General features: G+C 41.5%; 1 pseudogene; it reads right to left on the bottom strand.

Moving 5' to 3' along the window:
* Window positions 1-1,098: 1,098 nt before the first annotated feature.
* LOC138378781 (transcription initiation factor TFIID subunit 10-like) lies at window positions 1,099-24,943 on the bottom strand (annotated as a pseudogene).
* Window positions 24,944-26,628: the final 1,685 nt, after the last annotated feature.

Genomic DNA, 26,628 nt, shown 5'->3' with positions numbered 1-26,628 from the left:
TGTACTCCTAGCACTTTGCAAAGGAGGCCGAGGCAGCAGAATCACTTGAGGCCAGGAGTTTGGGACCAGCCTGAACAACAGGGAGTCCCCATCTCTACAAAAAATCAGAAAAATTAGCCAGGCATGCCTGTAGTCCCAGCTACTTGGGAGGCTGATGCAGGAGGATTGCTCAAGCCCAGGAATTTGAGGTTGCAATGAGCTATGATGACACCACTACGCTCTAGCCTGGGTCACACAGAGGAAGATCCTGTCTTAAAATAAATAAGAAATAAATGAAAATCTATTACATACAAATGAAAGAATCCCCATGTAGAAAAGAGCAAAACAAATTAGGCCAGATGAGAAATATAGCTAATCAAAAAGTAAACCTGTTGCATATTTGAACCTCTACCCAGTAGTATCTTCTAATTCTACATTGACACACAGCTTACTTTAATTACCAGTATCTACCAGTGGACAGCTCTTAAGAACCAGTTTCTGTTCAGGCACCAATCCCTAGATGCATCTGAATCCCTGGAAACATCCTTATTGGTGATCTAATATGTCACTGAAAAATAAATTGATCTTTACATAACTGGAAAGTAACCTAGCTGACATTGAAATAATAAAATGAGTGTGCTACCTGCATTGAACATGATACCTACAGAACACAAAATAATTTTGTTGTAACAAAGGTGAGAAGAGTAAATGCTCCAAGAGGGACTTTGGCTGCACTTTGTTTCCCACACTGCTTCCTCCTCTGAGGCTGGATGGCATTTTAAGCACACATTTCTCACCACTGAAGAGACAGGGGGATGGGATAGTCTTCTTCTGTTTCCACACACTCTACATGAGAGAAGCTAATGGCTCTGCAAGAAACGGAGAAATGCAGCGATCCTAACCAGAAATGATTGGTTCAAGACAGGCAAAGTACGCACAAAATATGGAAATGCAGTATAGACAGACACCCAATTTCTTCATTTCTAAAGGATAGGGGGAAAAAAAGAAACCCCTATTTTTTATTGTGCTGCATTCCTTTTTTTTTTTTTTTCTGTCACAATCCAGTTTATTATGAAAACAGGCTGGCGTGGGGACATGGAACAGACAGATACATTTAGGTCAGGGGGCCCAGGTGAAGTAGTGGGGCTTCTTCGCATCGATGCCATACTCGCTGAGGGCAGTGGCCTGGTCCTCCATGGTTCGAGTGGACTTGCAGTCCTTGCTCTTGCTCCGGGAGCTGCCAGAGGCTGTGCCCTTCATTTTGCAGTGCTGTAGGGCATCCTTGGCAATATCTGGGATGAATTTCTGGACAGCTAGGGAGATGAGCCGAATTATGTGTGGGTCTGAGGCCTCAAAGCCAGCAGGGTTCAGGTAGTAACCAGTCACTGCATCAGGGACCCTGGGCGAGTAATCCTCCCGCTGCATTAAGAAGTCCAGCAGAGGCGGGCTGGACACCGCAGGCTTTGCGTCTCCGCCGCCGCGCTCCGCAGTAGGTAAACCGCGCCGCCCGCCCACACCTGAGCCGCCCCGCTGGGCTGGTCCCGCCCACGCAGCCAAGGACCTCCTGCCCCCAGCCAAGGCTCCAGCCCCAGGTCCCCCTGCTGGCCCTGTGGGGCTGGTCTTGTTCTCTGCGGCTGGGCGGCACCAGTGGGCGGCGCTGTGGGAGCAGAGATCAGGGGCGCCGGGCCTGGGGCCAAAGTGGAGGAGGCTGGAGCCAGTTCCGTCTGCATTAGAGCCGCTGCAGCTTCTATGACCCGTGGGAGAGGCTGACTTCTAATATTCTTATGTAATACAACCCTCACTTCTTGTATTCTTGCTGTTGAGATCAACTGAAAAACCTGGTTGTAGATGGCCTTTTAGCAAATAAACTAAGATTTAACATAACATTAAGGTAAATAAGCAGGAGTGCAGAACAATCCTAGGGTTCTGATTCTCATCCTAAAACAAGCAGGATTGGAAAATTGGCAGTAGTTTCAATGGTGAGGCCAACCTCTGGGAAATACCTCAGCGCATGTTTATATTACATTAGGATGAAAAGGTTTCCAATAGCTTAAATTTCTGAGCAGGACAGATGTGGATGTGACAGGATCATCTGGTTAGATCACCGTGTTAAAAGGGGCCAAAATCATAGTTTCAATCCCCACATCTAAACAACTGAGTTTTTCTTCATTTGCTCAAATAAAAACCTAACTGCAGGCTAAATCCGATCGTTCATCTTTAAAGTGTGTTCTTTGGAGCAGGGCAAGAAGGGTAAAGAAATATGGAGAGATGGGGATAAATCTATGACCACTTCTAAATCATGGGGCCTATTGTGTTCATAAAGAGGTGGCAAATTGTATAAACAGAAAGTCTAGATGTTCTCAGTGAAACAGTGACAACTAGAGGCAAGTGTATCAAATGTCAAAATGACAGGTGAACAAATGAAAAGTTGAAAATGTTAAAGTAATTATGAGTTCTTCTAAATACTTTCTATAAGGCATTCCATAAAACAGAAACGGTTTTTAGTCTTTTCTTGGAGGAAAAAAATATTGTCTTACCATCCATTTTAGATTTGCTCAGAAAAATTGCTCCTGCCCTTGGATGGTCAGCTGGATTTTATTCCAAAGTTCAATCTGTAGAGGAAAAAGACGTGATAATTTAGAAGAATGAAAAAGATGCTTTTAAAAACAGCTACACATTGTGATTACAGGCATACAGACTCATGCCTGTAATCCAGCACTTTTGGAGGCTGATACAAGAGGATCATCTGAGCCCATAAGTTCAAGGCTGCAGTGAGCTATGATTACAACACTGCACTCCAGCCTGGAAGATAGAGTGAGATTCTGTCTAAAAAATAGGTACACGTTAATTTTAATCACTTTTAGCAGTCTTGAAAGAAGTGTGTAGTAATAAATATGAAGAAATATGGTGGCAACAATATAAAAATTCTACTGGGAAATGCACCATGGTTCAATCTTTCCACACATGTAGACTAAAACTAGGCTATGCAACTTCTTTTCTTTTTTAACTTGTACCTGAATAATCTGATGCAACTAGTAGGTGAATCATCTACATGACCTCCTCCTTCTACTTATCAAATAGGAACACTCTCACCCTCCTCTATGCTGATATGACTAGCACATTTCAGGATCAGTCTAAAGTAGCAAGTGATGCTGTGGCCAATTACTGTCAGACACCAGCTCAATATATCAAATATACTAAAATAAACAGGGTGGTTTTTGGCAAGCGTTCTTTAGATAATCAAAGGCTAATTTTAACTCCATTCAATAAATGATCTCATTTATTTAGCTGTGATGTATCTGGGATATTCATCATGGCAGATTTAAGAGGGCTGCATAAAAAGTTTAATTTTCTAATCTACAGGAACACTGTCATAACAGAAAGTGAGGTTTTTAATTTTGCCCTCAATATCCGAAGCTAAACTCCCATGTTTTTCTTCCCACAGCATGGTTAATTTGGGGATTCATCAAAATTATCTTCCGGAGCAGGTCATAGAACGGCTTCTAAAAAATTTTGATCCTACCTATGCCTGCAGGTCACCAAAGTGGGATAATCTCCTATTTAAGTGAGACAACAAAACAGATTATTGAATTTCCATAAGACAAACTTTACCATCATATGGGATAATAAAAGTTGTCATGAGAGGAAACAATAAACTAATTAATTAAGGTAAACATCCCTCAGAGGCAAAAGTCCCTAAGACACCTCACTAATGTTGAATATTGCTTTTCCTCTAAGATTATCCTAGTTGTAAGATCCATCTCAATTGCACAGATGTTAAAATGTAAAAATATATGTAACTTAGAATAAATGAAATGCATTATTAAAGGCTAAAAATGTTAAAATTATACTATAGTAAACCATCAAGAAATAATTTTCCTTGCAAAATATTAAAGGGAGAGGGCAGTGACCAAGAAATTAATCAAAGAACCAGTACATTTCAGAGAAAGAGATTGAGTTCAACATTGATTGCAGTATATCTCAATGAAATAGAAGCAGTTTCTGGGCCAACTGCTGGGCACCCATTTATGTAAAGGCTCATTGCATTTACTGACCTGCTCTCTCATCCCTATACTGCACATTGTATTAGTTTTATGGCCCATAACACAAATATTTTAAGTCTCTCAATTTTTTATCTGTCTCTGCATCAACTCTAAGTCTTGCCTTAACTTTTTTAATCCTCAATTTATTTTAGTGACTGTGACTGAGCTGTGACAATTCATATACTGTAGTATGCCTTTCTTCCTTCATATATTCCTTAAGAGCACTTAACTCCATTTCTTAGACTTTTAAGAACATTTCTGTGTTACTGGTACCTCTGTTTCATTTATTATCTAATGTTACTGTTTTAACCCTAAAGCTTAATTACTTTAGTACACTAAAAAAGGATGAGAAAAAATGTAATATCCAAGAGGCCTATATAAGTGATTCTATAAATTTTGTTCCTATATTCAATGTGTCTGGAAATTACATTCTTGATCTACCAAGTCTTATTTAAAATCTTGGAAACTCAATTTATACTTCTCAAAGCCTGTCTTCTCGTATATAAAACAGGTATAATTTCTCCACTACCTAAATCAAAACATTGTGAGGAGTGAATGAAATGCAAGAGCAATATATATACTATATAATGCACAATAAACTAAAAAACAAAGGTTTCACTAACTCAAAAGCAAAACGTAAATATTTGACATTCATTGGAAAACCCATACCAAAACAATATCTTGGGCAAATATTCACTTTGGCTACCTACTAAAGTTGAGAGAAAAACAGTCACACACACACACACACACACACACACACACACAAATTCCTTTCAGTGTTTTTTTTTAAATAAACAAACATATATTTCCCCTGCTTTCTTTCATGTAAGTTAATGTATGTTCTCCCCCTTGCTTTTTCATATAACATCCTAGTGATGACTCCATAGCAGTAAAGAGAGATATTATTATTTTTATAGCTCATAGAACTCCTTTGTGTGGATGTACCAGTTTATTTTACAAGTCCATTGCTATACACTTAAGTACTTTCTGACAATGCAAGCCAGGCATGGTGGTTCATACCTGTAATCCCATCACTTTTCGAGGCTGTAGAGGGAGGATTGCTTGAGGCTAGGAGTTCATGGCCAGGTGGAGCAAGATAGCAAAATCTATCTCTAAAATTTTTTTTTAAAAATAGCTGGGTAAAATATTAATACGATGGATTCCTCATCTTTTAAAGTATTTTAAGAACCAAATTTGGCATATCTGTCACCTCCATGCCAGTCTGAGGACTTAGAACTTTTGTGTGGTTCAGTAGCTGTCTTACACAGTCATTTCAGATCTTTAAGTCCTTGTTTCTTCATCAGAAATATAGAGAGAATATACACAGGCTTTATTTGTATTTGGAAGGGCCAAATATGATGTACATGAAAATGTGTTATACATCCTAAAGAATGATGTAAAGAGACCATTTTGGACTCTCATCCTATGCTACCCATCTAATAACTGTTTTGTAAAATCACTCACAGGCTTATTTTAAACCACCAAGCAGAGCAAAAATTTTCACAAGTACTTACATGCTTTGTGTATAAAGGTACAATCAATTAATTCACATAATATATTTGTTCATTCTTTTGCAGTTTTTGAATATTCTGAAAAGTGAGTACAGCACTTCCCAATTGCAAAGGCACATCCCTCATGTCATGAGGCTTAATTATTCTAACTTTTAAGTGAATTAAGAGTCTAACCAAAGTTTCAATAAAAGAGCTCTAAGGCTTTTCCTCTATAGCAATGAAACCACTGGCACTTAAATGAAAAAATAAGCCAGCCACATGTAAACTTCTTTGTGATCCAATGTTTTCTATTTCAAAGCACTTAATTTTTATTCACAAACCACCTTGTTATCCTAAATTATTTTTACCTAGATTCATCTCTTTTCAAAATTCTAGAAGTAAAAACTCAAGTACACATTTGGGAATAACACTAATTGGGTGTCGGGCAGATGTGGGGGTGGGGAGGGGATGGGTGTATACCTATATAATGAGTGTGATGTGCACTGTCTGGGGAATTGACATGCTTGAAGCTCTGACTCAGCGGGGTGGGGGGCATGGGCAATATACATAATCTGAACTTTTCAACCCCCATAATATGCTGAAATTAAAAAAAAGTAAAAAAAACCTCAAATATTTCTTCCTTTTCCCCCTCCCATCTCCCTCCTCCCAGTGGTTTAGAGTCTTAAGAACTTTCACCTCAACAATCTTATCTTTGAACAGGATTCTACTGGGGGCCGGAGGTGGGGAGCCATGGAAACAGTCTTTTACAGGCAGGGTCTGGCATTTTAACTCCCAAACCTTTACACCACCTCTCCTTTAGAGCAGGAAAATGAAGTCTTAAGTCACTGAAGATATATCTGTGTCAAAGTTAGAATTTTAAAGAAATCACAAATCCAACGGTAAACTACTTCATATTTAAAAAAAATTCTGCAGCTCTGGCAATAACATTTCACACTTTTCAGTTCTTTTAAGCAGCCCCCAAATTTCTTTCTTTGTGTTTGAATTATACTTGGAAGGAAAAAAAAAAAAGCTTTCATCAAGGTAACAAAAAACCTGTATTAAGAATACCATATAGGAGATAGGAAGATGGCGGAGTGGCGGTGACTGCTTGGATCTGCGCTCCGGCGAGGAACCGTGGATTCGGACCTGCCACAACGCTAGAGGACCGCTCCCACACAGGAACAGCGGTGTGAATCCCCGGAGAATCGGCGTGGAACAAACAGAGCAAGTGAGGTCTGAGGTGAACAGAAATTAAGATCGCGGAACTCTGCGGAAGGCGCGGAACAGACAGTAGCCAGCGGAGCGCAGGCGGCTGCGCCCGCCCCCAGGTGGGGCGGGGGCAGTCTTTAGGAAAAGCAGCTTGCGCTCCTCACTGACCTCCACCCCCAATTGCTTGGAGACCCCCTCGCAAGCCAGAGCAGAATCACCAAGGGAGACGTAGGGCATTGCAGACAGGAGGCTTTTTCGGGAGAATAGCTTGGAACCTGGGAAATCTCGGCTGAGACAGCCCTTGGCGAGAAGGGAGGGACCTGTGCCAGGGGGGAGGGGCATGAAGGATCCCCGATCAGCGAATTGTGCTGTACCTCTGCGCTACTTTTGTCGGTGGTTCTTCAGCCGGTGGCCCCCGGCGGCTTTGCCCGCCAACCCCCCCAGCAGTGGCGGTCTCTGGTCTCTGCCTGCCAGGGAGCCGGTCCCCCTCCGACCCCGGAGCGCTGCGGGCGTCATCTTGAAAGCAAAGGCGGAACCGCTCGGGAGCCATAAGGTGCCGAGCAGCTCTCTCACCCAGGCGCCCTCCGCTGGTCTCTGGGCCCGCGCCATCTCCGCCAGGACGTGCTCGGTGTGAAGGGGCGGAGCTGCGCTAAGACGTAAAATAAACATTGAGTTGCCGCTCAGGACCCAACGGAGCGGGCATGAAGGGGCGGAGCTGCGCTAAGGCGCAAAAACACAATCATTGAGCCCCTGAACTGTATACTTCAGAATTGTGTATCCCTTCATTTAGCGATGTGCTGTGGTGCTGTGTAGCTTTGTTTTTGTTCTTTTGTGTTTGTGTTTTTGCTGTTTCTGGGTTAGGTCTCTTGTATTATTTGTTAGTTTGGTTTTTGTTTTTTCTTTGTTTTGTTTTGTTTTATTTTGCTTTTTTGTTTTTTTTTTTTTTTTTTGGTTTTGTTTTTTCTTTTCTCTCTTTCCTTTTTTTTCCTCTTCTTTTCTCCTTTTCTTTTCTCTTTCTTTTTCTTCTCCTTCTGTTCTTTCTTTTCTCTTCCTTTCTTTTTTTTTCTTTTTCTTTTCTTTTCTTTTTTCTTTTTCTTTATTTCTTCTCTCTTTTTGCCTTCTAACAGGGAACCCACGGTGAGCTTGGGAACGGGCCAGGCCCCTGGCTCTGGTACATACCGGAACCTGAGTAGTCACTCCCAACGCCGGCGATCTGCGGGTGCGCAATCGCCATCTTGGGGCCCACAGCCAAGTCACTGCGGAGCAATAGGGTGCCAAGAGGCTCCCTGGACGGCCCCCTCCCCTGGTCCACAGACCTTATATAGGGACCCCACCCATGTCTAAACATTGACTACTTCTCCAGAAGTGAGAGTGTGGAGCCTGGTCCCTGGGGACATTGGGCCAAGGCAGACTTTTGCCCGTGGGAGTTGCGGCAACTGGGGCGCTGAGCGAGCGAGGGCACCATCCACTCCCCACAGCTAGTATCTTTCCTGCAGATAGAGACAGAAACCACCCCTATAGAGGGAGAACCAAAGGGAAACAAACAAACAAACAGAATTTTGGTCCACTACTAGTGTGGACCCTGCCTGCCTTCTGAAAGACTACAACACAGTGTCCTAACTCGCCAAAGCAGTCTTGGATCACTCCAATCCTCTAGGATTGGACCCATCAGAAGCAGTCCCCCAACTGAAATAGAAAAATTTCTAAACAATTCACAACAGTCTCCCCCTCTTGCCAAAGGAAGCAATATACCTAGACTGCTCCACAGCCTAAGAATAGAGCACAGAGAGTGCTGTTAACCAGACTAAATCTATAAGAAAAGATCCAACGATTAATCTAGATGGGAAGGGCCCAGCGAAAAAACACAGGAAGCACAAAGAATCAAACAGAAAGCTCACCCCCAAAGAGAAATACCAGCTCTCAACCATTTGACACAAACCAGACTCAAAACACCAACATGTCACAAGAAGAATTCCAATTATGGATTATAAACAAGCTGAATAATATACAAGAATCAATGGAAAAACAACACAAGGAAAATGGCAAAAAAAAAATACAGGATTTGGAGGAAAAATTCACTAAAGAAATTGAAATATTGAAGAAAAACCAAACAGAACTCCTAGAAATGAAGAATTCACTCAGAGAGCTACAAAACACTGTGGAAAGTCTCAAAAGCAGGGTAGATCAAACAGAGGAAAGAATCTCAGAAATTGAAGATAATTCCTTCCAACTAAATAAGTCAGTCACAGAGATAGATCAAAAAAGTAAGAGAAATGATCTGAGTCTTCAAGAAATGTAGGATTATGTGAAGAAACCTAACTTGAGAGTTATTGGCATTCCTGAGGGTGAAGAAGACAATAAGCAAGGGTTGGACAAGCTATTTGAAGAAATAATCGAGGAAAATTTTCCAGGCCTTGCCAATACTCTAGACATACAGATTCAAGAAGCTCAAAGGACCCCTGGGAGATTCATAGCAAATAGGAAAACACCACACCACGTAGTCATCAGGCTGACCAAAATATCCACTAAAGAGTCCCTTCTCCGAGCTGTAAGGAGAAAGAAACAAGTAACTTATAAAGGAAAACCCATCAGAATTACGCCAGATTTCTCAGCTGAAACCTTACAAGCAAGAAGAGTTTGGGGCCCCATTTTCACGCTTCTGAAACAGAATAATGCCCAGCCTAGAATCTTGTACCCAGCTAAGCTAAGTTTTCTATACGAAGGAGAAATCAAGACATTCTCAGATAAACAAAGGTTGAGGGAATTCACCAAGACAAGACCAGCCCTACAAGAAGTACTCAAAAGAGAGTTATACACGGATCAGCACAAGAAAGATCCACGAATGTAAAACTACTCAAGAGCTAAAGATGAAATTCCAGATACAACAATGGCTCAGGAGAGAAAACATCACAATGAAGTTCTACCCAACAAGCTGAACAAAAAACCGTCTCACTTATCAGTTTTCTCAATAAATGTGAATGGCTTGAATTCCCCGATCAAGAGACATAGACTGTCCCAATGGATAAAAAAGCACAAGCCAAGTATCTGCTGTCTTCAAGAAACCCACCTAACGAGCAAAGATGCATTTAGACTGAAAGTAAAAGGATGGAAATCGGTATTTCAAGCAAACGGTAACGAAAAGAAAGCTGGTGTGGCAATCTTAATTTCCAATAACTTAGCTTTCAAACCAACAAAAATAATAAAAGACAAAGATGGCTACTACATACTGGTCAAGGGCACAATTCAACAAGAAGCCATGACTATACTCAATATATATGCACCCAACATAGGTGCACCTAGATTCATAAAGCAAACCCTACTAGATCTGAACCAGATGATATATAATAATACTGTAATACCTGGAGACTTTAACACCCCACTGACAGTACAGGACAGATCCTCTAAACAGAAAATAAACAAAGACCTAATGGACCTAAATAGAATGCTAGAACAAATGGGCATGGCTGACATCTATAGGACATTCCACCCAAAGTCCACAGAATATACATTTTTCTCATCAGCTCATGGGACATTCTCTAAGATTGACCATGTCCTAGGACATAAAGCATGTCTTAAAAAATTCAAAAAAATAGAAATTATACCATGCATCTTCTCAGATCACAGTGGAATAAAAGTAACAATGATCACAAACAGAAACCCTCACTCTTACTCAAAGTCATGGAAGCTAAATAACTTTCTCCTGAATAATTATTCTATAAAGGAAGAAATCAAGATGGAAATCAAAAGTTTCTTTGAATTAAATGACAATGGAGATACAACTTATCAAAATCTATGGGACACAGCTAAAGCAGTCCTGAGAGGGAAATTCATATCCATAAATGCCTATATCCAAAAGACAGAAAACATGCAAATAGACAACCTAACGGATAGACTCAAAGAGCTGGAGAAAGAAGAACAGAACGACCCCAAACCCAGCAGAAGGCGAGAAATTACTAAGATCAAATCAGAATTAAATGGAAAGGACAACAAAGGAACTATAAGGGAAATTAATGAAACAAAAAGTTGGTTCTTTGAAAAGATAAACAAAATAGACACACCTCTGGCTAAACTAACCAAGAGCACAAAAGTAAAATCTCTAATAACCTCCATTAGGAACATGAAAGGAGAAATCACAACCGATGCTACAGATATACAAGATATCATCTATGAATTCTACAAAAATCTTTATGCACACAAACTGGAGAATGCGGAGGAAATGGACAAATTTTTAGAAACACATAGTCTTCCCAGGCTCAACCAGGAAGAAATAGAGTACCTGAACAGACCAATATCAAGAACTGAAATCGAAACAGCAATAAAAAACCTTCCCAAAAAGAAAAGCCCTGGTCCAGATGGGTTCACACCTGAATTTTACCATACATACAAAGAAGAACTGGTGCCCATCCTACATAAACTATTCTCTAATATTGAGAAGAATGCAATTCTCACCAACACGTTCTACCAAGCCAATATAACATTGATACCAAAACCAGGAAAGGACGCAACAAAAATAGAGAATTACAGACCAATTTCTCTCATGAATATAGATGCAAAAATTTTCAATAAAATACTAGCAAATCGAATCCAAGTACTTATCAAAAAAATAATCCACCACGACCAAGTGGGCTTCATCCCCGAGATGCAGGGGTGGTTCAACATACGTAAATCTATAAATGTAATTCACCACATAAATAGAAGCAAAACCAAAAACCATATGATACTCTCATTAGATGCAGAAAAAGCATTTGACAAAATTCAACACTCTTTTATGATAAAAACGCTTAACAAAATAGGCGTAGATGGAACCTACCTAAAAATGATACGAGCCATATATGACAGACCCACAACCAACATCATTCTGAATGGGGAAAAATTGAAAGCACTCCCACTTAGAACTGGAACCAGACAGGGCTGCCCACTGTCCCCATTACTTTTCAACATAGTATTGGAAGTCCTTGCGAGAGCTATCAGGCAAGAGAGCAGAATCAAGGGAGTCCAAATAGGGAAGGAAGAGATCAAACTCTCACTTTTTGCTGACGATATGATGCTATATCTGGAAAACCCCCAGGATTCAACCATGAGACTCCTGGAATTGATTAACGAATATAGCAAAGTCTCTGGCTACAAAATTAATATACACAAATCAGAGGCATTTATATATGCCAACAACAGTCAATCAGAAAACCAAATTAAAGACTCAATACCCTTCAAAATAGCAACAAAAAAAATAAAATATCTAGGTATATATCTAACTAAAGAGGTAAAGGACCTCTATCAGGAAAACTATGAAACACTGAGAAAAGAAATAGCAGAACTTGCAAATAGATGGAAAAATATACCATGCTCGTGGATCGGAAGAATCAACATTGATAAAATGTCTATACTACCCAAAGTGATCTACAGATTCAATGCAATCCCTATTAAATTACCAACATCATTCTTTACAGATGTAGAGAAAATAATTATACACTTTTTATGGAATCAGAGAAGACCCTGTATAGCAAAAGCAATTTTAAGCAACAAAAACAAAATGGGAGGTATTAATTTGCCAGACCTCAAACTATACTATAAGGCCGTGGTTCTTAAAACAGCCTGGTACTGGCACAAGTACAGGGACACAGACCAGTGGAACACAACAGAAAATCCAAATATAGAACCATCCTCATATAGTCACCTAATTTTTGACAAAGCAGGAAAGAATATACTCTGGGGACAAGAATCCCTATTCAATAAATGGTGCTGGGAGAATCGGTTAGCCACTTGTAGAAGACTGAAACAGGACCCACAGCTTTCACCTCTCACAAAAATCAAATCACGGTGGATAACAGACTTAAACCTTAGGCGTGATACAATCAGAATTCTAGAAGAAAATGTAGGAAAGACTCTTACAGACATTGGCCTAGGCAAAGAATTTATGAAAAAGACCCCCAAGGCAATCACAGCAGCAACAAAAATTAATGAATGGGACATGATTAAATTAAAAAGCTTCTGCACAGCCAAAGAAACAGTCCAGAGAATAAACAGACCACCTACAGAATGGGAAAAAATTTTTGCATACTACACATCAGATAAAGGACTGATAACAAGAATCTATTTAGAACTCAGGAAAATCAGCAAGAAAAAATCAAGTAACCCTATCAAAAAGTGGGCAAATGACATGAATAGAAACTTCTCGAAAGAAGATATAAGAATGGCTAACAAACATATGAAAAAATGCTCAACATCCCTAATCATCAGAGAAATGCAAATCAAAACCACAATGAGATATCACTTAACCCCAGTGAGAATGGCCTTTATCAAAAAAACCCAAAACAACACATGTTGGCGTGGGTGCGGAGAGACAGTAACACTCATACACTGCTGGTGGGACTGCAAACTAGTGCAACCCCTGTGGAAAGCATTATGGAGGTATCTTAAACAGATTCAAGTAGACCTGCCATTTGATCCAGCAATCCCATTACTGGGCATATACCCAAAGGAAAAAAGGTCATTCTGTAACAAAGACACATGTACCCGAATGTTTATAGCAGCACAATTCACAATAGCAAAGATGTGGAAGCAACCCAAATGCCCATCAATACATGATTGGATTAGTAAACTGTGGTATATGTATACCATGGAATATTACTCAGCTATAAGGAATGATGAAGATACAACATCTCTATGGTTCTCCTGGAGAGAATTGGAACCCATTATATTAAGTGAAGTATCCCAAGAATGGAAAAACAAGTATCACATGTACTCACCAGAAAATTGGTTTCCCTGAACATCACCTAAATACACATCTGGGAACAACACCAATTGGATGTCAGACTGAGGTGGGGGGCGGGGGAGGGTATGGGGGTATGCCTACACAATGAGTGCATTGTGCTCCGTTTGGGGAGTGGTAACACTTGAAGGTGCTGACTCGGGAAGGGGGGGTGGGGAAGGGAGGGATATATACCTACATGATGGGTGCAATGCGCACGACCTGGGGAACAGACACGTCTGGAGTTCTGGCTTGGGGGGAAAGGCGGAACAGGAGCAACGTATGTAACCTGAAATTCTGTATCCCCCATAACAAGATGAAATTAAAAAAAAAAAAAAAACCCTAGGAACTTAGAGAGAGAGATAGAGAGAGAGAGGAAGATAACATTATGGAATATGTCTGAAGGAAGAACAAACCTAAGTTTAAACAAAACCATTTAAATGGTGAAAGAAATGCTGACGTTCAGTGTGGATGTGGATTTGGGTTGATTGGCAGCAGAGGGCTGAGACCAAGTCAGGACAAGAATCTTTAGATCCGAAGGGTCAAGTTCTTAGGTCAGGCTTGAGGCATTTTATATGGCGGTTCCCTCATGGGGGTCTTTGGATCACCTGAGGGAGCTTCTGAAAGACAGTGGCTCAAGCTCCACCAGGACCTACTGAAGAGAAATGTTTTGGAGAAGAGCTTGAGAATCATGAATTATCAAAGGCTCCTTGTGTGTTTCTGATTGAGGTAGACTGAGCTTTGGGGGCTTTTACTCAAATGGAGAGAGTCGTCTGGGTGAGAAGAACTTGAAGAGAAATTACTTTGGACATTTCTTCCCGGGAGTGGGGTTAGTTTCCTAGCACGATTCAGATTTCTACTCAGCTGACTTGTCACTCTTTGCTCTGTAAGTTCTCACTCTTTACTCTTTAAGATTTCGGGGTGGGTTGTGTCTCTTATGGAAACTTAATGTCTGTGAAACAAACCGTGGAGTCATCCTAGGATTGTGGTATGAGTTGGAGGGGAGGGCCGTGTTTCCCATCCTGAATGGGTCAGTCACTGAGGCTGCCTGTCCTCTGCACATGTGACATCAGCTGTATCTGAGGCAGGCTCCGTGCTCTTTTACGATGTAGGCTGGGTCAGGTTCACAGCCTGGACTGGACAGGGAGGCCAGAGAGAGGCACCAGGAGGAAGTGGACTGAGAGCCTCTTTATAACCCCTATTGACACTGCCTCTATTTCCTTGCCCAGGACTGCAAAGAATCACTCTGCTTGTATAAAAGGTGCCTCGGGACTCATACTGCATGGTTTCAAGGTTTACTGGAAATAAATGGTTTCAACATTTCTTCCACAGGACACACTAAAACCTATTTCTAGACCCTATTTGTGAAGCTGAGAAATGTTCCTATTTTTGCTTTACAAACCAAAGTCATTATTTTATTATTAGTTTTAATTGACAAATAATAATTGTATACATTTATGGGGTACACTATGATGTTTTGATATATGTAGATAATGTGGAATGATGAAAACAAGCTAATGTGATTTTTTTGCCTCAGTTGTCATTTTTTGTGGCAAGACATTTGAAATTTACTCACTTACTGTACATTTGAAATATGCATACATTTTTATTACTGTAGTCATTATCCTATGCAATAAATCTCAGATCAAAAAAAAAAAAAAGAATACCATATAGAGTCTCCTATGGCAACTTCTATTTTAAATTTAAATAAGAAATCCTCAAATATTTGGGTGTGAACTATCCAGACTATCAGCTACCTTAATGAGTGGGAGGAAGGAACAATGAGGCCCTTCCCTGGCTCCTTCACTTAGGATGGGGAAGTATAGAGAATGGGATGAATACTCCATAAGTGGGGGTAGTTGAATGTTCATTGAGAAATGGGAGAGAATATACCAAAAAGATTTATCAGTTCCTATGGGATGATGAAGAGAGCTACGGACCAAAGGAGGTGTGGGCTGCAGTCTCCCATGTGGGGTTGGGGGAAGGTGCAAAAACAAATCAATGGAGAATGGATAATCCTTTCAAAAATGATACTAGAATAATCAGAAAACTGTATGCAAAGATATAAAAATAAATGCAAACCATATCATAGAGGTAAGCATAACATGTAAAATTTTGAAATTTTTAGATATATGAGGAAGGGGTATATGAAAAATTCTATACCTTCCACTCAATTTTGCTGTGAATCTAAAATCTCTCTAAAAATAAATGAGCAAAAGACTTGAATGACACTTCGTCAAAGAAGATATACTGATGGCAAAAGGCATGTGAAAAGATGCTGAGCATTACAAGGAATTGGGAAATGCCAATTCTGTTACAAGGTGATGTCGCTACAAGTAGGTAAAATTAAAAATCAGAAATACCACGTCCTGGTGAGTGTGTAGAGCTGAAACTTGTGCATCGCAGGCAGCAATGCAGAGTGGTGCAGCCACTTTCAAAAAGTTTGACAGTTTCTTAGAAAGGTAAACATTCATTTACCAAATCAGTAATCCCAGCTAGGAATACATCCAAGTTAAAAAAAATTAAAAAGGAAAACTGTGCTTACATTTGCAAAGTGTGTAAATATTTATAGTGGCTTTATTCATAACTGCCTCAAACTGCAAACTGATTAAACTGAAGTCCTCGGTGGGTGGACGGATAAACAAACTGTGGCTCATCCATCGATGGAATACCTCTCGGCAGTAAAAAGGACCACACTGTTGATTAACATACCAGAATGTATGAATTTCAGATGCCTTATGCCCGCTGAAAGCAGCTGGACTCACAGACTTCATTCCGTGTGGATTCAGTTACCTGACATTCTGGAAAAGGCCAAAAGACCTAGGACCACCGAGCAGGGAAGGGCCAAGCGTGGCACACAGGTCACTGGGGGTGATGGAGCTGCTCTGTGTTTGATTGTGATAGTGGTTACCCAATCCCCTGCATTGGTCAAATCTAGAACTATGCACCCAACAAGTGAATTTTACTCTATGGGAATTTAAAAATTAATAAATACAAATTTAACAGAGGGCAGGGGAACCCAGATCTCCCTGGTCACCTGTGCCCTAACCTTCACTCCTCTTCCATGACGCCCAGGTTGTCTCCAAGGAAGCAGAGGGCTCCTAGGGCAACTGGAGCAGCCTTTCTGCAGGCTGAGAGCGACACCTCTGCATTCTTGAGTCGTGATGTGATTAGATGATGAGAACATTTTAGGAAGAAGAATATGGTGGTGATAAATTATGTGTCTTAGTGTCTGCACTCTGCTACAATTTGAAGAGGATTAAGAAAAGGCAGGGAAGTGAAGACCTCGCCTCCCTTGTCAGAGAATCACAGAACCTCAGGGATTTCATCAGCATCTGCTCTGGCTTCTCCCGGGTAAAGCTCCCCTTCTCCCAAGAGAGGGCCCGCCTGGCTACTCCCTGCATAGGCAGCAGTCTGCCGAGGAGCCGCAGGTCCACGGAGACCTACTGCTGTCCGGATCCCTGAAGGACTCTGGGCCTCATCTTCAGTTTAAAGAACTGATTTTGCAATTGGGTCTGGGAATCTTCCGGGGGTAGTGGAAAAGCCACAGGTGTGTGTACAGAGCAGAGCATGTCGGGTAGGCCTGTGCAGTCCCACACGTGCTTCACTAGAATAATTCAGGCTTCTAGGTTTTACTTGTTGGACTGCCAAGTGCGCCACTTGCTAACAATATGACCTCAGTTTCCTTATTGTCACATGGTCACTCTAGCGGTACTTTCTTCAGAAGAGAGTTGTAAGGATAAGTGACATGTGCAGAGCACCTACCTCCAGCTAAGCCTAGAGTAGGAGTTTATAACATTCAGTAATTACATGTTTCCATTTGTGTTTAGTGCTCTGCACATTTTATTTGTCTGTTTATCTTTTGATGGGCATTTTGGCTGATTCCATATTTTGGCTACTTTGAATGGTGTTGCAACAAACAACACTATAAACTTAAAGTCATCCCACTGGATATTCTAAGGCCCCATCTACCCTGTCATTCAATGATTCTATGATTTCACTTACAGAGAAATTGGTAGAGAATGGGGTCTCTTCATCCCCACTCCAATTTGAAATGCTTTATCTATCTACACACACGCACACACGTAGATACATATATGTGCTTGTTTTTACATTTCTATTGATTCATTTTTTCCTGTGGTTTTAAAGTAAAAAAACATAAAAGGGAAGCTATCTAAATGTTCATCATGAGTGGATCAATTACATATTATATCCGCACTACAGGATCTTATGCAAATCCAGAATGTGGCAGATCTGCATATATTGACATGATGAGATGTCTGCAACATATGAAATTAAAAAGAAAACAGGTTAAAGAGAAATGGGCTGTGTAGTTGCCCCATCTTACAGCAAAATCTGCTGGAGTAAACAGCCATTGGTCCATTTTAAATGGTTAAACATTTCTTCTGTATTCTGGCATCCGTCTCCCTCAGAACTAGCTCTTCCCCCTGGAACACCACAAAATCCTTGGCCTCCCTCCCCAGGGCATCAAATCTTGAATTTCCTGCTTTTCTCCAGGAAATGTGGCTCTGGCTCCCTGGATTCTCCCACGGTTGTCCAAATGGCCAGGTCATTGTCCTGGCGGCATTCCTGAGCTTCTACCACGTGCTAATCCTGTGCTACTCACTTTACAGAAAGGATCTCACTGAACCTTTACAAAAACCTCTGCAGGGGGTGTTAATATTACCCCGTTATTACAGATGAAGACACTTGCTTGGGGAAATTCAGTAATTTTCCCAAGACCTCTCATCTAGGAAGTGATGAAGCAGGGATTGGAACTGAGGCAGCAAAACTCCAGGGCCACACCTGCTAAACTGACCAGAGCTGCGTCTCTGAAACCAAGTTGTTTTTTGCAGGTTGCATTGCCTATATGTGTTTTTGTTTCCCCTTCTTCAAAGACTTAGAGTTTGCCTTTGACATTAAAAATTTTGGTCTATCTGGAATGATTTTTTTGTATGTGTATGGTGTGAAGTGTGGATTCGTTTTCATGCACTTAAATTAGTGAACAGTCCAGATTTTCCCATAGAAACAGCAGTAAATCAGGTTTCTATACTATACTCATAGGTCAGTTTGTTCGCTCTCTTTTTGGCCCATTGCTCAGTTTGTCTATTCCTGCTCCGATACTACACACGGTTGTGTTAATATGTTTTGATATTGGGTCACGCAGGTACCATCACCTTGCTTTCCTTGTTCAAAAGTGTCTTAACTACTGGCAACCTGAACTTCCATATACACTTCGCAATCATATGGTCAAATTTCATGAAACCTTAATTTGCATTTTAATTAGGATTTAACTAATTCTATGAATTAATTTGTGGGAGAGTTGATGTGATTCCAATATTGAGTCTTCCGAACTATACTCTGACATGTGTTTCCATTAATTAGGTTTTTTTAAAAATGTTTTTTAACATAGTTTTAGGATTTCTTACACTAAGGTCTTGTACATGTTTGCTGCATTTATCCTTAGAAACATTATTTTTTGTTGCACTTGTATATAGTATGTTTTAAAAATTGAATTTCAGTTTGCTCCTGGTGTACGGAAATGCAATGGACTTTTGTGAATTGATCGCACATCAATGTAACTTTGCCAGGCTCTCTTGTTAATTTTTAATAATTGCCTTATATAATCTATCTTTTAGGGAAAAGTATCATTTGTGAAAAAAGATATTTTTAAATTTTTTCACTTCCAAAGCTTAAATCCTTTATTTCTTTTTCTTGTCTTATTTGGATTGCCAGAATACAATGTCAGATAGAAGGGGTAGAAGGAGACATCAGTGAAATATTCCTGAAATTTTTTCCACATTTACTGAGATCATAACACAGGTTTTTAAAAATACATTAAAGTGGTAAAGTATCTAAGCAAATTTCCTAATATGAAATTCATCTTGCCTTCATAGAGTAAGCCCACCTGGACATGAGTATTATCTTTTCATTCATTGTGGAATTGGTTTGCTAACATTTGGTTTAGTAGGATTTTTCCCCACTCATCCTTTGTTCTCTTTGTAATTTTTAATTCTTATTGATACATACTAGTTGCACATATTTTTAGGGTACCTGTGATGTTTCAATACAAGCATATGATGTGTAATGATCAAATCTGGTAATTAAGATATCCATCTCCTCAAACATTTATCAGTTCTTTGTGATGGGAGCATTCCAATTCTTCTCTTCTAGCTATTTTAAAATATACAATATTGTTAACCATAGTTGCTCTCTTGTGCTAGACCATATTCCTTATATCTCACTGTAGTTTTGTTCTCTTTAACTAACCCCCCTTCTTCCCCATCCCCATTACTTTTCCCAGCCATCATTCTACTCTCTACCTTCATTATATCAATATTCTTTTTAGCTCCCACATACGAGTGAGAACATGCCATATTTGTCTTTCTGTGCCTGGCTTATTCCATTTAACATAATATCTTCCAGTTCCACCCATGTTGCTGCAAATGTAGAATTTAATTATTCTTTATGGATGAATATGACTCCATTGCATATATGTATCACTTCTTTTTTATCCATTCATCCACTGATGAACACTGAAGTTGATTCCACATCTTGGCTATTGTGACTAGTGCTGCAATAAACATGGGAGGGCAGATATTGCTTCAATATAGTGATTTCCTTTCTTTTGGATATATACCCAGTGTGGGATTGCTGGAACAGGTAGTGGTTCTACTTTTAGTTTTTTGAGAACCTCCATACTGTTTTCCATAGTGCCTGTACTAGTTTACTTTCTGATCAATGATATATGAATGTTCCCCTTTCTCTCATTCCTTGTCAGCATTCGTTTTCTGTTGGTGGTTTTTTTTTTTTTTTTTAGACAGAGTCTGACTCTGTTGCCGGGGCTAGAGTGCCGTGGCATCAGCCTAGCTCACAGCAACCTCAAACTCCTGGGCTTAAGCGATCCTCCTGCCTCAGCCTCCCATGTAGCTGGGACTACAGGCATGTGCCACCATGCCTGGCTAATGTTTTTCTATATATATTTTTAGCTGTCCAGATCATTTCTTTCTATTTTTAGTAGAGACAGGGTCTCAAACTCCTGACATTGAGCGAGCCTCCCACCTCGGCCCTCCAGAGTGCTAGGATTACAGGCGTGAGCCACCTCGCCCAGCCCTGTTTTTTTGATAATAGGCATTTTAACTGGGGTGAGATGATCTCTCATTGTGGTTTTGATTTTCATTTATCTAATGATTAGGGATGTTGAGAACTTTTGCATATACCTTTTGGCATTTTGTATGTCTTCTTTTGAAAAATGTCTATTAAGATCTTTTGCCCCTTTTTAAATCAGATTATTTGGATTTTTTGCTATTGGTTTGTTTGTGTTGCTTATACACTCTGGTTATTAATCCCTTGTTGGATGAGTAGTTTGCAAATATTTTCTCCCATTCTATAGGTTTTCACTTTGTTGATCGTTTGCTGTGCAAAAGATTTTAGCTTGATATAATGCCATTTGTCAACTTTTGCTTTGGTTACCTGTGCTTTTAAGGTCTTATTCGAGAAATCTTTGCCCAGACCGATGTACTGAAGCATTTCCTAAATGTTTTCTAGTAGTTTCATAGTTTCAGGTCTTACATTTAAGTCTTAATCCACTGGGACTTGATTTTTGTATATAGTGAGTGATAGGGGTCTTGTTTCCTTATTCTGTGTATGGATATTGAGTTCTCCCAGCACCATTTGTTGAAGAGACTGTCCTGTCTCCAATGTATATTCTTTGTGCCTTTGTAAAATGTGAGTTGGCTGTAAATGCATGGATTTATTTTAGGGTTCTCCATTCTGTTTCATTGATCTGTTCCTCTTTTTATGTTAGTACCATGCTGTTTTGGTAAGTATAGCTTTGTAGTATATTTTGAAATCAGGTAATGGAATGCCTACAGCTTTGTTCTTTTTGCTTGGGACTACTTAAACTATTCAGGGTCTTTTGTCATTCCCTGTTAATTTTAGAATTGCTTTTTCTATTTTTGTGAAAAATGTCATTGGTATTTTGATAGGGATTGCATTGAATCTGTAGATCACTTCGGATACTACAGACATTTTAACAATATTAATTCTTCCAATCCATGAACATGGGATGTTTTTCATTTTTTGTGTCCTCTTCAATTTCTTTCACCAGCGTTCTATAGTTTTCATTGTAAAGATCTTTCACTTCTTTAGTTAAGTTTATTCCTAGGTATTTTATTTTAACTTTTTATAGCTATTATAAAGGGGATTGCTTTCTTGATTTCGTTTGAGATTATTCACTATTGGCATATAGGATTGCTACTAATTTTTGTATGTTGGTTTTGTATCCTGAAAACTTACGGAATTCATTTGTTACTTCTAAAAGTTTTTTGGCAGAATCTTTAGGTTTTTATAAATATAAGATAGTATCATCTGTAAACAAGGACAATTTGACATCTTTTCACTTTGGACGCCCTCTATTTTATTCTTTGTCTAATTATTCTGGTTAGGACTTTCAGTACTCTGTTGTATAAAAGCAGTGAAAGTGGCCAACTTGTCTTTGTTCCAGAACTTACAGGAAAGGCTTTCAATTTTTCCCCATTCAGTATGATGCTAGCTGTGATTTTGTCATATAGGATCTTTACTGTTTTGAGTTATAATATGTTCCCATTGTATAACCAATTTGTTTAGAGTTTTTATTATGAAGGGGGATGTTGAATTTTGTTGAATACCTTTTTTGTCATCTATTGAAATGATCATATGGTTTTTGTCCTTAATGTGATGTATCATGCTTATTGATTTGCAGGTGTTGAACGATCCTTGCATCCTTAGGATGACTCCTATTTGATGATAGAGAACAATCTTTTAAATATGTGGCTGAATTTGGCTTGAAAGTATTTTGTTGTGGACTTTTGCATCTATGTTCATCAGTAATATTGACCTGTACTATTCTATTTTGCTGTGTCCTGGTCTAGTTTTGGTATCAGGGTATTGCTGGACTGTAGAACGGAGTTTGGAAGTATTTCCTCTTCTTCAAGTTTTTGGAATAGTTTGAGATAGAATTGGTATTAGTTTTTCTTTAAATATTTTATAGAAGTCTGCATTGACACTATCGGGTTCTGGGCTTTTCTTTGGAGACTTTTTATTAGTGTTTTTATCTTGTTACTCATTATTGGTCTGTTCAGGTTTTCTATTTCTTCATGGTTCAATCTTGGTAGGCTGTTTATGTCTAGGAATTTGACCATTTCTTCTACATTTCCCAATTTATTGGCACCATAAGAGACTATGTAATAGTCTCTGATGTTCCTTTGAATTTCTTGGGTAATAATTATAATGTCTCCTTCTTTATCTCTGATTTCATTTATTTGGATCTTCTTTTATTTCCAGGTCTAACTAAAGTTTGGTCAACTTTGTTTATCTTTTGATAAAACTAACCTTTTGTTTTGATAATCTTTTTATGGTGTTTTCATCTCAATTTCATCTATGCTCTAAACTTTATTATTTCTTTCTGTCTACTAATTTTGGGTTTCACTTATTTTTCCTTTCTTGTCTTTTAAAGTGCATTGCTAGGTTGTTTATTTGATGTCTTTCTACTTCTTTTGATGTAGATGTTTATTGATATCAACTTCTGTCTTAGTACTGCTTTTTCTTGTATTTCATAGGTGTTTGTATGTTATATTTCTATTTTTATTTGTTTTTATCAATATCAATGTTCTTTAAAATTATTTTGTCTAGTTTTGTATCAAGGATATATTGTTAACATAAAATGGTTTGGGAGAGATTCTTCTTTCTTGTCTTCTGAAACAGTTTCTGTAAGGGTGGATTTTTTTTTTTTTTTTTTTTTTTTTTTTTTTTTTTTTGAGACAGGGTCTTGCTCTGTTTCCCAGGCTAGAATGCAGTGGAGTCATCATAGCTCACTGTAGCCTACAACTCCTGGGCTCAAGTGATCCGCTTGCCTCAGCCTCCAGAGTAGCTGGGACTAGAGGTGTATGGTACCATGACTGGCTAATTTTTCTATTTTTTTAGAGACAGGATCTAGTCTTGCTCAGGCTGGTCTTGAACTCCTGGTCTTAAGCAATCCACAACCTCGGCCTCCGATAGGGCCAGGATTAAAGGTGAGAGCCACCATGCCTGGCTGTGGAATTGTTGATTTATTAAATATTTGTTAGAATCTACTCACAAAGCCAACATGAAATGGTTTATTCTATTTGCAGAAATACGTTCACAACTAATTGAAAATGTTTAATAGTTCTATAATGATTTAGATTTGTTAATTTTTTATTGAGTCATCAAGGTGGTTTATATTTTTCCAGGAATTTGCTAACTTTTTTTTATTTTTGATGATATTGGCAAATATTTGTTTATAATCTAATTTATTTTTTTTATATCTCCTCGATCTTTAATTGTGTCTCCTTTTAAATGCTATTCATACACAGTCAGCAGGGGGGCTAAGGCGTCAATGGCTGAGAAGTCCATGGATTCTGCTGTAGCTTCCTGGACAATGCGATGGAGCCTTCTTAATCCCGCTAGGCCGAACCTTCATTGCCTGGGACTACAGGCTGTCCGCTCTGCTGTTCAGGGTAGGAGGAAAGGCACAGCAAGGCAAGTCTCAGGTACAGCAAGTATGAGCAGAGAGTGGCGACTGGGTAAGACCTCATAGACAAGCAGGGTGCAAGGAAAGAAGGGGTCTTAAAAGAGTGTGCACGGCTCACTCCAAGACCGACCTTGGAGAAAAGGCACCCTTTCCAGGGTCACAGAGGGCCCCAAGAGAGCTCAGGGAAAGCAGAGCCTACCTAGGAACACATGCACAGGCCCGCTTCTGCAGGCCTGGGCAAGACTGGGCATTCTTGCCTGAAGAGAAAACAGTTACCCAGGCAGTGCAGTCAGTGCCCCAACCAAAGCGAAAGGGAACAGGGCCACCACCACCCTGCAGCCACACAAAACCCAGTCTCAACTCCTCCTGCCTCACCCCCTCAGTGTAAAGAGTAGCGGGCAATGGCCCCTACCAGCCATTGTCCACCCCTGCTGACACTTCCCCAGGAACAAGCCAGGCATATATATCCCTGCAAGAAAGGAACGAATGGAGAGTAGACGAAAGGGAAACAGACTCTTCCACAGAAGGCAAAGGCCAGGCGGGGTGTGATGCCGCTCTACCAATGGGAAATGAGTGATGGGGCACTGACACGAAGACCTGATTAACTTGCCAGCAGAAAAAAGGGCTGGCCAGATGGGCACGGGTGTCAGTCCTAGCCAGTCACTAAGAAGTCACTGTGGAGAAGGAAAGCCTGAGGCAGTGGATGCCCCCAATGCTGACCTTGATGGAGTGGGAATGTATTCTGGCACACAGGGTTCATCCAGATGAAGAAGGGTCCAGGCCTTCGGAAACCATCAAGAGAGAAAAGATGATGGGTCACGGTGTTGGGGTAAAAACTGGCACCCCGCCAGGAGAAGGCACTGCTAACCGCCACACGGATGCCACCTTGGATGGCTGAGCTAGCCAGAAAAGCCCCTGTGGAGGGCAGATGTTCTCCCTCCATAGTCTCTGCTTCTCTGCCCTCCGGCCTCCAGCGGAGAAGGCAGGCGTGAGCCTAGGTAGGGCATGAGGCCCAAGGGAGGCAGAATCTCCTTCCTGGCCTTCCCTGCACACCTCTCTGGCCTCCAGAGTTCCTGGTGAGGTGGTGGTGGTAGTCGTCAGCTTGGCTGTTATCCTCTTCGTGTGGGAATACTGGCTCACCTCCTGGTGGGGAGGACGTTCCTCCTCTTGCCGGTCTCAGGTGGCACCCCCGCCCTTGACCAGGCGGAACCACACCATCCTACCCCCATGCAGGATCCCCACAGTAAACGAATGGCACCGGGGCCCTAGCCCGAGCGGAACTGCACCAAGGGGCTCACAGCGAGGTGACTTAAAGGAGCCCCGAGGCAAACGGCCAACACGACAGACCAGTGACTCCCACTTGCGAACACACATACATAGAATCTCCCTCTCTCTCTATGTCTCTCTCTGTCCCTCTCTCTCTCAGAAGCCACAGGTACTCAGGCAGGTCCTGTCAGGGCCAGGCTCTGCGGCCGAGGAAGGTGGACCCCTGAGTACAGAGGGACACACGGGCATACGGATAGTGGAGCCTTGGGACTCACGGGCGTGAAGACCCTGGACTCTCGGGGAGACTCACATACACAGCCAGCAGGCGGCTGTTAGGTGGCGATGGGCGACAGGTCCAGGGATCCCCCTGCTGCTTCCTGCAGGCTGCGACGAGGGAGCCTTCTGCCGCCCGCTGAGCCCTCCTTCTTCTCCTTGGAACCGCGGACGAACCCCTGGCAGGCATCCTGGAGAGGACAGGCCAGAGCCTGACAAGGACGTGCCCGGCCTGGCCCCAGAGGGCTCCTGCCATAGAGACGCGCCCCTAGGCAACGGCCGCTGTCATAATGACAGCGACTTGCGCATGCGCGGTTGTAAGGCCGGCTCCCCTGGCCGGCCAAGGCTGTCAGAAGGCCAGGGCGGCTTTGGCCTCGCGATCCGGCCATGGCCACGGGGATGCCCACCTGCGGCGGCGGTGGAGGGCGAGACGGTGCTGCCTAGGGTGTCTGGAAGGGCGGCAGGAGGCTGTGAGGGGAAAAAGACCCGGAGCGGACAGGGACCACCATGGGTGGGGGGAGGGGCGAGGAGGGGGCACAGCCTTTAGGTCCTCTTTGCGCAGAGATCTGGTTGGGATCCCAGCTCCCAGTGGAGGGCCGGCCTCAGGGTGAGAGGCGAACATTGCCATCCCTCCTCCTGGGATCTGAGCTGGGAAGAGACCCACTGGGGACAGGCGTGGCTGCCCACGTCGGCCGCGATGAACTCTGGTGAGCGGGGACCGGGCCTGTGGGGCACAAGGGGTTACCTGAGGCCCGAGGGAAGGCTCCAGGTAACAGTTCATCAACTTAGGTGTCCTGTGCCTCCAAGGGCCCCTGGGGCCACCAGGTACTGGCCCGGTCTTAATCGCCGTGGGCTCCTGCCTGCCCCCAGTGCTCTTCAGGGTAGGAGGTAAGGCGCAGCCAGGCAAGTCCAGGGGACAGCAAGTATGACCAGAGAGGGGTGCCTGGCTAAGACCTGACAGCCCAGCAGGACGCAGGAAGGGAGGCGGCGTTGTTTCCCGCGCAGGACCGGCCAGCTCCATGACTCACCCTGGGGAGAAGGCACCCTTTCCAGGGGCCAATGGGACCCCAGAGAGCTCGGGGAAAGCAG

This window comes from Eulemur rufifrons, chromosome 30, assembly GCF_041146395.1.
Source record: "Eulemur rufifrons isolate Redbay chromosome 30, OSU_ERuf_1, whole genome shotgun sequence".
In the NCBI taxonomy this organism is placed as follows: domain Eukaryota; kingdom Metazoa; phylum Chordata; class Mammalia; order Primates; family Lemuridae; genus Eulemur; species Eulemur rufifrons.
Note: the sequence above shows the minus strand (reverse complement) of the source record. Positions and strands in the feature narration are given on the sequence as shown.